General features: G+C 32.9%; 1 protein-coding gene across 12 annotated transcripts in view; it reads right to left on the bottom strand.

Moving 5' to 3' along the window:
* Positions 1 to 10,820, bottom strand: part of LOC126756538 (PDZ and LIM domain protein Zasp) — a 53,852-nt gene extending 43,032 nt beyond the window's left edge. For 9 of the 12 annotated variants that reach the window (XM_050469670.1, XM_050469672.1, XM_050469668.1 and 6 more), the window contains exons 1-2: positions 7,309 to 7,456; positions 6,849 to 7,057 (exon numbers count right to left, since the gene is read on the bottom strand). The gene's annotated coding sequence lies outside the window, so the exon portion shown is untranslated. Of the gene's footprint in view, positions 1 to 6,848; positions 7,058 to 7,308; positions 7,457 to 10,702 lie in introns of those variants that run through there. The other 3 variants (XM_050469665.1, XM_050469667.1, XM_050469666.1) reach the window with 3 other exon arrangements.
* Between the last annotated feature and the right edge of the window lie 2,482 nt (positions 10,821 to 13,302).

Below are 13,302 nucleotides of genomic sequence, written 5' to 3'. Positions count from 1 at the left end.
TTCGGTTGACCATGATTAATACATTTATTTTCAAGAAACGAAATATTATGAATATACAAAAACAAGCTCGTATCGAAAATTCGATTATATGCATACTTGTGAACATACATACATACATACATATGTATGTACGTGCATAGTAAAGATATATGTATGTATATACCATATATGGTTTTATTTCTTTAGAAAGAAATGTAGATTAGTCAAACATACTGTGACGCATAATTGTACATACATACATACATACATACATATGTAAGTATGAAAGTGCTTGTGATGTGGAGATACTCAACTTTAGGGCATACATGCATATGTACATATGTATGTACATACAGTTAGTTGTCAAATTGCAGAGGTTTTTACCTGTGTCGTCATACATATATTTACTTAAAATAATAAAATTAAAAGTGTTAATGCAATATTCAAGAAATTATATATGTATCGTACATATGTTCATGCAATGTACATATGTATGTAAGTACGTAGCAATATATTAGGTATTAAAATCAACCAAAGGAGCTATAAATTTCATTTTTCGGGAAAAAACTCAACCAGAAAATCAGATATCATTATAGTAGTAAAATGGGGTTTAGACCAATGTCAAAGGTAAATCGTTGTATGGCAAACCTTCAATACACTATATTTGTTGAAAAGAGACAATTTTGTATTTTCGGCATAATAGGTCGATAAATATAAAACCAATATTGTTGGCAAAGTGAAGCATGGTGGGATGGAATCGAGGTGAATTGAGGGGTTGCATTGCGGTCAACTCGAATTTCTTGAAACGACAAAAAATAAGTGGGGACAACGGAAGACTTTAAAAAAGAATTTGAAGCAAAGGGCATAGAATCTTGGCTTATCTTCGACGTTTTGTTTAAAAAAAAATAACAATCCGAAGCATACCGTTAAAGTAGGTAGACTCTGGCGCTTGTACAATGTTCCTACACCGCTTAAAACGGTCCCTCAATCACAACAAATAGAGCATAGTGCAAACCTACAATTATCCAATACTAAATTTTTCACAAACATACATACGCAAAAAATAGACATTCGGTATGGATTGCCTCAAAGTTTTTACTACTAAATTATCCAATTACCTCTTAAAGGCACACGTCTGCTTTAATGTGATCCCGAATAATGTTTTAAAATTTATATCTATAAGAATGTTTTTATTAGTCAAATATCTATGATTATGAAAAGACAATTTTTATACTCTTGCAATCAGTTGCAAGGGAGTATTTTAGTTTTGTTCACCTAACGATTATACGTATCACCTAAAAATAAGCGAGATAGATATAGGGTTATATATATATAAGTGTAAATGATCAGGATGACGAGAAAAGTTGAAATCCGGTTGACTGTCTGTCTGTCCGTCCGTCCGTCCGCCCGTCCGTGCTGTAATTGAGTAAAAATTGAGATATCTTGTTGCAACTTGGTATGTAGGTTTCTTAGTACAAAACGAAATTCAAGTTCCTAGATGGGCGTAATTGGATCACTGCCACGCCCACAAATCGTCATTAACCGAAAACGTATAAAATTCAGAACAGAGGATCGTAGTATCAAGGGGCATCTGTGAAAAAAAAAAATGTTGAAAAAGTGGGCGTAGCTCCGCCCTCTAACAAGTTGAATGTACATATCTCTTAAGCCAGTTAAACTACAGCAACCAAATTTGCTGAGTACAAATCTTATAAGAACTTCTACCAATAGTGTGAAAATGGATGAAATCGGTGGATAATGCCGCTCACTCCCCATATAACGGTTCTGTTAGAAACTATTAAGGGGTTACAAATATACAGTTAGGATTTTAAAAAAATTTCAAAAGTTTCAAAGTTATAGACACATTAGTGAAGGCGCGCCGACTACATGTAAAGTGCTTTCAAAACTTTAAACTCGTTTTTCTCGAAACGGTGTTTTCAAAGTCGGTGAGCAAGATTTCTCAGAAACGGCTGAACCGATCGGTCTGAAATTTTTACACAAGCTTCTTAACTATATTTTTTAGTAATTAATCGAAGGATTTCTCCATCCGATGAAAATTTCTTATTTTTAAAAACAATTAAAGACCCGAATTTTGGTCGAAAATCGAACCTTTTGCTTTGAGTAGCCGCCATTTTGTCAAACATTTTTTGTTTTGCTAATTTCTTTGATCAGTCACTAGATTATTTATTATATTAATGAAATTTATTTGGTTTTTGCATTTTAGATGATCCAGTCCAGAGATATCGTGCTCACCGCAAGAGGCCTTTTTTTGCGGACCTCTGCAAAATTGGCAATATCAATGTTCTGGATAATTATTTTTGCCAATAAAAAATATGTGAACATAGTTTAAGGTTGTCATAATATACCTGCCAAGTTTCAAATCAATCAACCAAATAGTTTGCTTTGAAAAAATTCTTGAAAAATGCCTTTTTTTCGACCTCCTAACTGTATATAACCCCTTAAAAGCGCGATAAATCAATAACAAAAAACACCAGAGACATTAAATTTTACCACCAAGATGGTCGCAGTGTGAAAATGGGCGAAATCGGATAACAACCACGCCTACTTCCCATATAGCACAATTTTAAATTTCACTTGATTCGTTCAGTTTCCAGTACACAAATCAAGAAGCAATTAATGTAACGAGATAAAGCTTTGTATGCCACCTTATGAGCAAAAATTGCTTAAATCCGATAAAAACTGTTTAGAATATTTAGACCCCGGTACCTATAGTTGACTTTTGATCGAAAAGTCGGTCAATGTGTGATATATGTATGTATATAACTGAAATTAGGAGATAATCCTTCTCTTATAATGGTATGTCTGTAAGTCAAAAATGGGTTCAAACGGACCAATACTTCCTTTAGCCACCATATACTTAATATAAAGATTTTCGGACTTCCGTGTGCCTTTGTACCGCATATATCGACCAATGTGTGAGTTATTCCAATGAAAATAAGAGAGCTTGTTTTATTCAAAACAGTGTATTTTTGTGCATAAAATAAATAAATTTGAGCGAAAACTTGGCTTGGTCCTATATAACTAATATCAGGATTCTCGAACATCCGGGTGACTTTACTCTACATATATGATTGGTTTTACACCTTAAAGTATTTCCCTGGCTTTGATTTTGCAAGTTGCAAGAGTATAAAATGTTCGGTTGCACCCGAACTTAACACTTTCTTACTTGTTTAAATTTATTTTTGTTTCTGGTTAAATTAATACAAGGAGTTTGTTTTGACTTATATTGTTAATGTATTTAATATTCCTGAACTGCATTTTTTAAATATTTAATTATGTCTAAATTATTACTAGAAGATTTATTTAAAACTCTATATCTTATATGGGTGAAAATAAGCCTTCTAGGGAATCGAACACCCAATAGCGGTTCCTTCAAAGACTTATACACCTATTTTCACACGGTCTAAGGAAATGCAGAAATAATTCATTCTCAGCAAGTTTGGTTGACTAAGATTTATTAGTTTGGTGCTAAACGAAGTTTCTTACAGAGTTCTTGAGGTTTAGTTTCGTTCAATCTCTTTTAGGATCGTGGATCTGACATTAAAACATGTATTTGTCGCACAACCTCTTGTTTTGATCCAAGCAATATCGAAAATACTTCTCTTTTAAGTATTTAATCCTATAAATATTATATTTATAATTTCGAAATGAGAAGATTTTTACAATTCTCTTCAATTCAATTCTCAAATTTTTAACTATCTCTAGCTTAAACAAAATAGTGATAATCGTATATACATTACATACTCATATGTATATACATAAGTATGTATGTAAGTACATTTGTATAAGCATTGCTAAAGATATTGCAGGGGTTCCAAAGCCAACTCAGTGTCAAAGCAATGGTTGTAGCGTTCACTTTCATGCCGCAGTGTAGTCGCAAACGAAAAGCGTCGTAATCATGCACACAGTTTGTTACTTATGTATGTATAAACATACATGTTTATATATATAAATGTATATGTATATAATGTAAACATAGTAGTCAGCTTTAAAAGCTTTCGCCGTTCTTTAGCGTAATCTTTCTTCACAAATGCATACATACATATGTACTTATATATATATATATAAAGGTATGCACATGTATGTAAATATGTATCTAGGTGCTTGAACAAATGCGAGTATATTTGTATGCTGAAAACTGTTCTATCTTTTCATTTCGCTTGCGCATCAATAAAAATTCTACGGTATTTTTGCTGATTTGTACCAACTAACCGTCAAACTGGCACGACACACATTGATATTGCATCATCAGAAAAAATGGGGAGAAAAATACGAACATTCCAATATACTTACATAGTTAGTTCTGTTTAAAATTTTCACTTTTCGGTTTGAGAGAGAATTATTTTGTAAACATTCGTATACAATGTGATTCCATTACATTATGAACTGATACTCATTTGAATATGTGTATATGGTATATGCAGTTAAGTTGCGAGAAATTCTAAAATAAATATTCGTAATGATCTTATTTAAGTCAACTTAAATCATCAATTAAATAAACATAGATCTCCGCGTTTTCTGTTTCAGAAATTGAAATATTTTATGATACATCCGTCATTAAATACTCCACTGTACTAGTAAGTCCTAGCCGAGCTGTCATTAGCCGTCTTCAATTTGTCAATTCTCTTTGACCGCTGCTCTCTACAGCTCTCTACAGGTTTAGCCACAAAACCACAAAAATGACAATACAAAATTTGATAAACGCAAAGTATTTATTTGTGGGATTAACATTATAAGATTTGAACTGAGTCTCAGGCATAAGGGGTTTCTCAAATGGTGTACATATGTACATACATGTGTCGTGAATATATATAGTATGTATGTATGTAGATATTTCTCCAGGGATTTATCGCAAAATTTCATTCTAGTTTAACAGCTGGTATGGTTTGTTCGATTCAACACTTTACAGGGTTTTAATAATAAAATATTACTATGTATCCGCTGTAAATATTCAGGACACCTTCCGAATTTTTCTTGCAGCGCGATTAATAATACAAAATATAATATCTATAACGCATAATAAGCATTATATGCATGTAATATGTATGTACATGAGAATTTTTATAAACATACACATTCGTGTACACTAGAGCGGGTCGAATTTTTAATTAATCGCGTATGAGGGAAGACTTCTATAGACCATACTGAAGAACTTTGCCTAGGAAAGTATGAGTCTGAAACTGGTTTCAAGTCAGGGATTTTTTAAGTGAAGTTTAATTTTTCAGTATTATAAAAATTTCTTCTTCATTTTTTTAGATGTTTTAAAGAAATTTATTACATAGTTGTCGAAATCGGACAGATCGAACAACTATATCACATATCTTCCATACAACCGATTATTTAGTTATTTTATTTTCCGGTTGCCTGTCCTTAATTTTGCAGAATTGTTCTCCAGTACAACTTAACGATGACAGTGAAAATAAAGAAAATCAGACAACTCTAACATACATGACTATTTTTGTCTCTTCGAGTTTTAATTTGAATTCAAATTTATCTTAATAGTATATAAAAATGAAACGATATTTCTCCTTGTGAACCTTCAGAACTTTCAAACAAGAAATAAATTTTGTAAAATATCCTTCAAAATTGAAAAAAAAAATTCGTTAGATATGCTGATACCACGAAGGTGATCATCGCAGTATACTTTTCACGTACATACAATGTAATTAGTTAATTAGTATTGTTAATAATCTTTGATATTTATTCAAGGGGTTCAATGTGAGCGAAGCCGAGGGAAAAGATAGTAATTCATAAAATCGAATGCGGGACCAACTTTAAAAGCGCATATGCATATGTTATACTCTAAGCTCTTTAATTAAAGGCAGGCAACCGGATTAACACCATCAATCAATGTCAGTGGAAATACAGGATTTTTGCCAACAGGTGCTACTTGTAAGTAGGCAATTGAAAAGTAAATTCTCTCTGTTCTATAAGTCGCTCATTATTCCCGTCCTTTATTGTAGAGGCTTGGGCGATGACAGCAACCGATGAGTCGACGTTACGAGTTTTCGAGAGAAAAATTCCGCGAAAGATTTAAATATCGCATTCGATGGAACGATGAGCTGTACGAGATATACGACGACATTGACATAGTTCAGCGAATTAAAAGGCAGCGGCTACGCTGGCTGGGTCATGTTGTCCGGAAGGACGAAAACACTCCAGCTCTGAAAGCATTCGAGGAAGAGGAAGACCTCCACTCCGTTGAAGTCCAGGTGGAGAAGGACCTGGCTACGCTTGGAATATCTAATTGGTGCCAAGCGAAAAGAATATACGACTGGCGCGCTGTTGTTAACGGCTATTTAATTAAAAGAAGAACAATCGGAAAATAAAATACATAACTGAATAAATGATTCTGGCAAAAGATCAATAGAATGTAGAAATGCACCTAGTTATTAAATATTATTCAGACATCTCAAAAACTGACGAAGAAATTTTTATAATCCCGCAAAGTTAAACGTCGCCTAAAAAATTGATGGCTCTGAACTGTTTTAGATCCATATTTTCTTAAACAAACGTGACTAGAATGATCCGCTGAATATTTTCGGCATACACGGTTTTTTCATTTTCTTGGCGCCCTGTTAATCTGTCAACCCACTCTAATGTACATACATACATATGTATATGTATGTATCTTTGGAGAGGTATAAATGTATGTACTTAGATATAATATATATTACATGTTATCTAATATCTACATGATTGCACATGCATACATACATACATACATATGTACATATATACCAAAAAAGTTGCCTCTGTCAAATAATCTTCAAAATGAAATATGAATAGCAGCCACATTTCGAAAACAAATCTTCTGCGCAGCTATTTCGAATTTCTAAAAATAAACTCACCTTGAAAAGTTTTCGATGTATCCGCTGTTCTATTGCGGCTCTATATATTTTTAATTTATCAGAACTCAAAGATTCAAAGATTCTATGCTCTAATGTGCCACAGATACTAGGACAATTTGTTAAACAATAACGCTGCTGCCTCTATTAATCTAATTTTAATGCTATTGCTTTGTTGCAAATTTTTGGCACACTCTTTGCTGAATATTCGGCTGAAAAATCCGTTAAATATTATTCTTACTTTCTTTTTGTCGTGTATTAAATCATATATAATTATTTGCTTTTCATTAATTTAATATTTATGAATATTAATTATTAAATTTTTTCAAGGCAACACTTATTTCCACAAGGCACAAGGCACATGCACTAATTGAAAATCAAATTTTTATACTTAAATTTATAAAGATAAATTTTGATTTGTTCTCAAAAATGTATAATACACTGATAACTTTCGTTTACGCACTTTTTCGTTTTTATCCTTTAGCCTTTAGATATTTTCGTTTAGTCCCAAATAGTTTTTTCTTGTTATCTGTATTCAGTCAATTCGACTTGATCGGAAGACGATTTCGAACATAGAAGACGATGTTGTCTAGGCGACGATTTTCTCTCAACTAAAGGAAATTTATGAAAAACACTGTGAAAAGTCTCAAAAACACATTGTGCGTTTCTCGCGGTAATCGTTGCATTTTTCACACCGTTCTCCCTGTTGCTTTTGCTCATTTGTGAATTTATTTGTACCTCGGAACCAATAAGCGTTCTTTACGCTATAGTAATGTTTCGTTATAAATATGTACATATGTATGTATATACATATGTAGATCTCTATATCTTATGCATATTTATGTATGTATGTATATGCATGTATGTTTGTATACTTATGTATTAGCGAATATACTTGGATATTGTATTGCACATTTGGTGCACTCCCTGAAAGCGACCTGTTTGAGCATGTGGGAGACCATAAAATCCAATGCAAAAGAGAATCGCGAAAACTCAGCGGAACTGCGAGCACTTCTCGCTTGTCCCTAACAGTGTATCTCTTCCGAAGCAGTTAACGTGTCGTTTAAAAACTTCACCTTTTCGAATTCTTTCATTTTTAAAATACAAAATGCATATTTATATCCACATACATACATACATATCTTCTAAACGCCTTCATATATACATAATAATTGTATGTAACATGCATACATATACTATATGTACATATGTACATTACAATATTTACTTAAGTACATTTATAAAGAATGTAATATTTTGGCTGTCATTCGCTTTCAGTGCACATTTGTTGCCATACTTCCTCACACTGCATCAAGTGGTCAGTAGCATTCATATGCATACATCTTTACGTTTTTGACATTTGTACATACATACTACATACATATTTATGCATATTCTTACAACAACAACACATAGATACGTAATCATATACATACTATATATGTATGTATGCATATTGAAGAGCAAGTTTTTTTTAAAAGAGAGTGGAATATTGCATATGTCACACACACACATGTCTTCAAATTTTGCGAATTTTACAAATGTTTCAGCGGCAAAAGTCAACATAACTTGTGTTAAAACTTAATTACTACAAGTATGTAAGTATGTATATCATCCCATATTTGTGGAAATTGCAATCGCTAGCATCAGATCACTAAGGTAAACAATAACAGGCATAGAGCAGCCCGTAAAAAGGAACTAAGGACCAACTGTCGAGATGACAAAATCAACGAAAAACTAGATTTATTTATTGTTTTACAAAAGTTTATAAGCATTTTGAGTTCAAGTTTCTCAATTAACTACAACACCCTAGAGAGAATACTGCAAATTTTTTAAGAAGAACGGATTTTAAAATATCGTGTATAATTGTTTACTACACCTAGGAGTTGATCGTTATAGCCAAAACTAAACTCGCTAGATATAGGATTATTCATGCATAAAACTTAAGAAGATAGAGGAGATATTTGAAAAAACGTGTTACAAGTAGCTACTACATCGCACTCTAAGGACATACATATGTACATACAGATGTATGTACATACCATAGGGTATGTTTAGTATATTAAAAAACTTAACAAATAGTGCTTCTGACATTGCGCGCCTTTCATGCATATGGTAAATAATCGACATTGGATCAAATCCATCAGTTCTGTCGCAAAAGAAACAGAACTTTTTAAATATAACTGTTTCTGTTGGCGCCACCTATTGGTGGGTATATGAAATAAAAAGTTTGATCTCTTGTTGACATTTCGTAAAAATTTTAAGACAATTGGATAACTACAATCGATGTTTTCGATCAAAAAGTGACAGCAGCTTTTGGTCATCGGTCGTAAAATGCAAAGAGCAAATATTAAATTTTGTTTTAAACTTGGGAAAACGTTTACTGAAACATTTCAAATGATTTAAAAAGTTTCACCATAAATCAGTGCCTATCCCGTAGTAATGTGCATGAGTGGTTTAAGCGATTCCAAGAAGGTCGTGAGGACCTATGTGACGATCAGAAGTCGGTCGTCTTCAGAAGTCAAAAATAAAGACAATGCTGATTTGTTTTTACGATTCCGAGGGTACTGTACACCGAGAGTTCGTCCCACCTGGCCAAACGATTAATGCTGTGTTTTACCTTGGTGTTATGAAGCGTTTTTTGTCACGCATTCGTCGTGCTCGACCACAATACCGTGAGGCAGGGTTCTGGCGCCTGTTGCACGATAATGCGCCGTGTCATCGGTCGACGCTTGTCACTGATTTTTTGACAAAAAACTCCATATTAACCATTAATCACTCACCCTACTCACCTGATCTGGCACCCTGTGATTTTTACCTATTTGGAAAACTTCATTTGCTCATGAAAGGACACTGGTATCAGGACATTTCAGCTATCCAAAAGGCGACGACCGATATTCTTAAGAGCATTGCGAAAAATCACCTTAAACACTCATTTGAAATGCTAATTGACCGGGCTAAACGCTGTATCGAAGCACAAGGAAACTACTTTGAATAAAAAAATATAACTTTTGAAAAATATTAATTTTTTGTTGTTTTTTTTAACAGTCCTGTTTCTTTTGCGGCAGACCTTGTAATTGGTGCAATTTTCATATACATATGTACATATTCACTTAACATAATGACTTTTGTCCTTTTCTCTGACTTTGTAAGTCCAAAATGGTTAAGAAAGCGGTTTAGACGTTTCTTAGGCTTGACTGAAATGTGTGGATTATGGAAAAACTCATAATTGTGAATTATTTTATTTTTATTTTAATTTTTCGTGTTCGCTCATGTTATTTTGAGGGCAACGTTTTTTATATGCATAGCTTTGTGGATCCATTAATGCTGTTATGAGACAGCAGTATATTTGTATTTATTTATGTGTATATAAAATTTATTTGGTTATTCTGAACGCACTTTAATTTGTATTCACTTGTTTTTATAAAATCACTAAAAGTAAGTCCGTTTAAATAAGGATTTTGCATACATACATATGTATATACATATATAACATTATATAAATAGGCACAGTGGTTAAATTGGATTTTCTAAAATCCAAAAAAATTTCATTTTAAACTGATTTTTTACACTTTCAATACATCTCTTTTTGCCACCAAAAAGTAGGAAATAAGAAATGCAAAATGAAGCGGCTCTGGTTCATTTTGTGAGCGAAGAAACGATACGAATTTACACAGCGAAAAAGTTTGTTTATTTTCTCGTCTTTTGCTTGACTTTATTCGCGTTAATTGCGTTCACAGAAGTCTGGCGACTTTTGTGTATCATTGGTTTCATACAAAGCATAATAAAAAACTGTTATCAAATCTGTTTTATTATGCTGCTTTCGCACTATGAAATCTAAAAACGTTTTCACTTACACCTTAAGACAAATGAAAGAGCGCACTTCTGGTAAAAATAAACAAAACCACCTGAGAATAATCAAATGCAATACGACTGTATAACCGAATAAGCGCGAACACAAACTTCTCTCGACAGCACTGTGGAAGCGAATGGCGAACAGCCGAAATGATCGCATAGTTCATTCCAATCAACTTAAACGGTTCAAGTTACTAAAGTTACCGAAGAGAGCAATACGACACACACATACATATGTATGCACATTTATTCATTATATTATTTTCTCAACTCCTTCACATCCATAAACATTGACTTCAAGATAATGTAAACACATAACATGTACACATTTTTGTATAATATTATTATATACATACATATATGTACACTCTCTGCAAACAGACCCCACAACTTCAAGCGCTTAATCTGCAGAAGGCCTTTAAAAATATAAAAATTTCCAAATTATGGCAAGTAAATCCCTAATTTGATTGGAAGTCAAATTTTTTCTAATGAATTTGTGGTAAAGATCGCACAAACGTCAGGTTTTTTTAAACAAAAGAGTAATTTTAAACATTTATGGCAAAATAATAAAATTAATTGCTAATATGATGTTTCATTCCACCAACAACATTATTCTTATAGCCAAATATAATGTAATTATCGAAAACAAGACGTCCAACCATAAATTGTACTGACAGCGAAAATTTATCATTCCTGAACAACAAAATAATTCCAATTAAAATTCGTGGTAAGTTTTAAGTTATTAAAATAGGTACAAAATGGCTGAGCAAAAAAAAAATACTACGCTTTGAAATAAAGTAATGAAAACTCTTTGAAGACTACGGTTATTGATAGGAGGCAAAAGCATCCCACAAAGTTCGAAGATTGTAAGATATATGTACATACATATGTATGTAAGTATATACAAGAACGGCCCGAAACAATTTACTTACCCCTCTAGGTATATGCGAAATTCCCCGCCCCTTTTAAGCCTATTTTGCTTAAAAACAAAATTTATAACTTTAAAAACTATTTATGACCAAAAACTGTTTAAATCCAATAAAAACCGTTCAAACAAATATTTGGATACCGGTACCCATAGTTGACTTTTTATCGAAAATATCGGTAAATGTGTGATATATGTATATGTATAACTGAAATTAAGGTATAATCCTTCTCTTATGATGGTTTGTCTGTATGTCAAAAATGGGTTCAATCGGGGAAGTATTGGTCCGATAATATAAAGAATAAATAAGAAATCGGTTTGTCGGGTCCCGAGATATGGGATTTCACCAAATTCAATGTCTGTGGCGCTTTTAGTGGTTTTTAACAGTAACGTGGTTATCCTCCGATTTCATTCACACTTTCGATAGAAGTTGTTATAATGTTTGCGCTCAGCAAATTTGGTTGTTGTAGCTTAAGTGGTTTAGGAGATATGTATATATATTAAACTTGTTAGAGGGCGGAGCCACTCCCACTTTTTCAAAATTTTTTGCTCACAGTTGCCCTCTGCTACTGCGCTACAGTGGCAGTGGTCCGATTACGCCCATTTGCAAGCTCGTCCTTACTTTTTTGAAAAGGAACGCCATTCCAAGTTTCATCAAGATGTCTCCATTTTTACTTAATTTACAGCTTGAACGGACGGACGGACGGACGGACGGACATACAGACAGTCACCCGGATTTCAACTCGCCTCGCCATTCTGATCATTTTTATATAAAGAATCCTATATCTATCTCGATTAGTTTTAGGTGATACATGCAATCGTTAGGTGACCACAACTATTGTATTATACTCTGTAGAAACTACAGCAACAATTTTATTTACATACATACATACATATGTATGTATACACAATTTCATCAAAATATGTCCGATCAACAAAAAGGTATTTGAATACAAAATGCCAAAACAAACTTGGAAGTGACAAAAGACAAGGTTCTCTTGTAGCTTGTATGTATATGTTTCTTATCCACAGGTAGTTATCAACACTGTATTGGAAAGGACTTCCATATAAATATGGCCCAACCGACACTTTATGCTGTATTAGATGAAATACTCAGCATTCTTGAGTATATGTGAGGATTATGTCCGTTTAACATTAAACATTTAAACATTAAGTATTTATTTTGATAATAAAATCATTTCCTGATGTGACAAGGCAATTGATGAAACTAACGTAAAGATAAAGGCTACGTCAAGTGATAAGCATCTGTATTTTAATAGCAAAGGATGAGGAGGTGCCTTTTAAATACGATACGTTTGTGCTAAAAATATTCCGGCAGTAGTGGTGATTCTCATATATGAGATATGAGTGATTTGAAAATCATTATCGCCTCAATCTTCGGAGAGGAAATGCAAATTTTAAACTAGGCGAGAATAACTTGCTTATACGAAAGTACTAATTAAGTACAAATTTTGTAAAGGTTTTGCAATTTCATTCAGTTTTCTAAGCTGTAAAATTTAGTATCATAGGCATTTTTTATTATTGATTTTTTGCCTTTTTAGTAGTTTTTAAAATAACCGTTATATGATGAGTGAGTCGGGGTAATCTTCCGATTTCATCTATTTTCACACCGCCTGTAGGAGTTATTATAATATTTGTGCTGGGCGAATTTTACTG

This window comes from Bactrocera neohumeralis, chromosome 4 (genome assembly GCF_024586455.1).
Source record: "Bactrocera neohumeralis isolate Rockhampton chromosome 4, APGP_CSIRO_Bneo_wtdbg2-racon-allhic-juicebox.fasta_v2, whole genome shotgun sequence".
Classification (NCBI taxonomy): Eukaryota; Metazoa; Arthropoda; class Insecta; order Diptera; family Tephritidae; genus Bactrocera; species Bactrocera neohumeralis.
The sequence above is the reverse complement of the archived record's forward strand: the minus strand, read 5'-3'. Positions and strand labels throughout refer to the sequence as shown.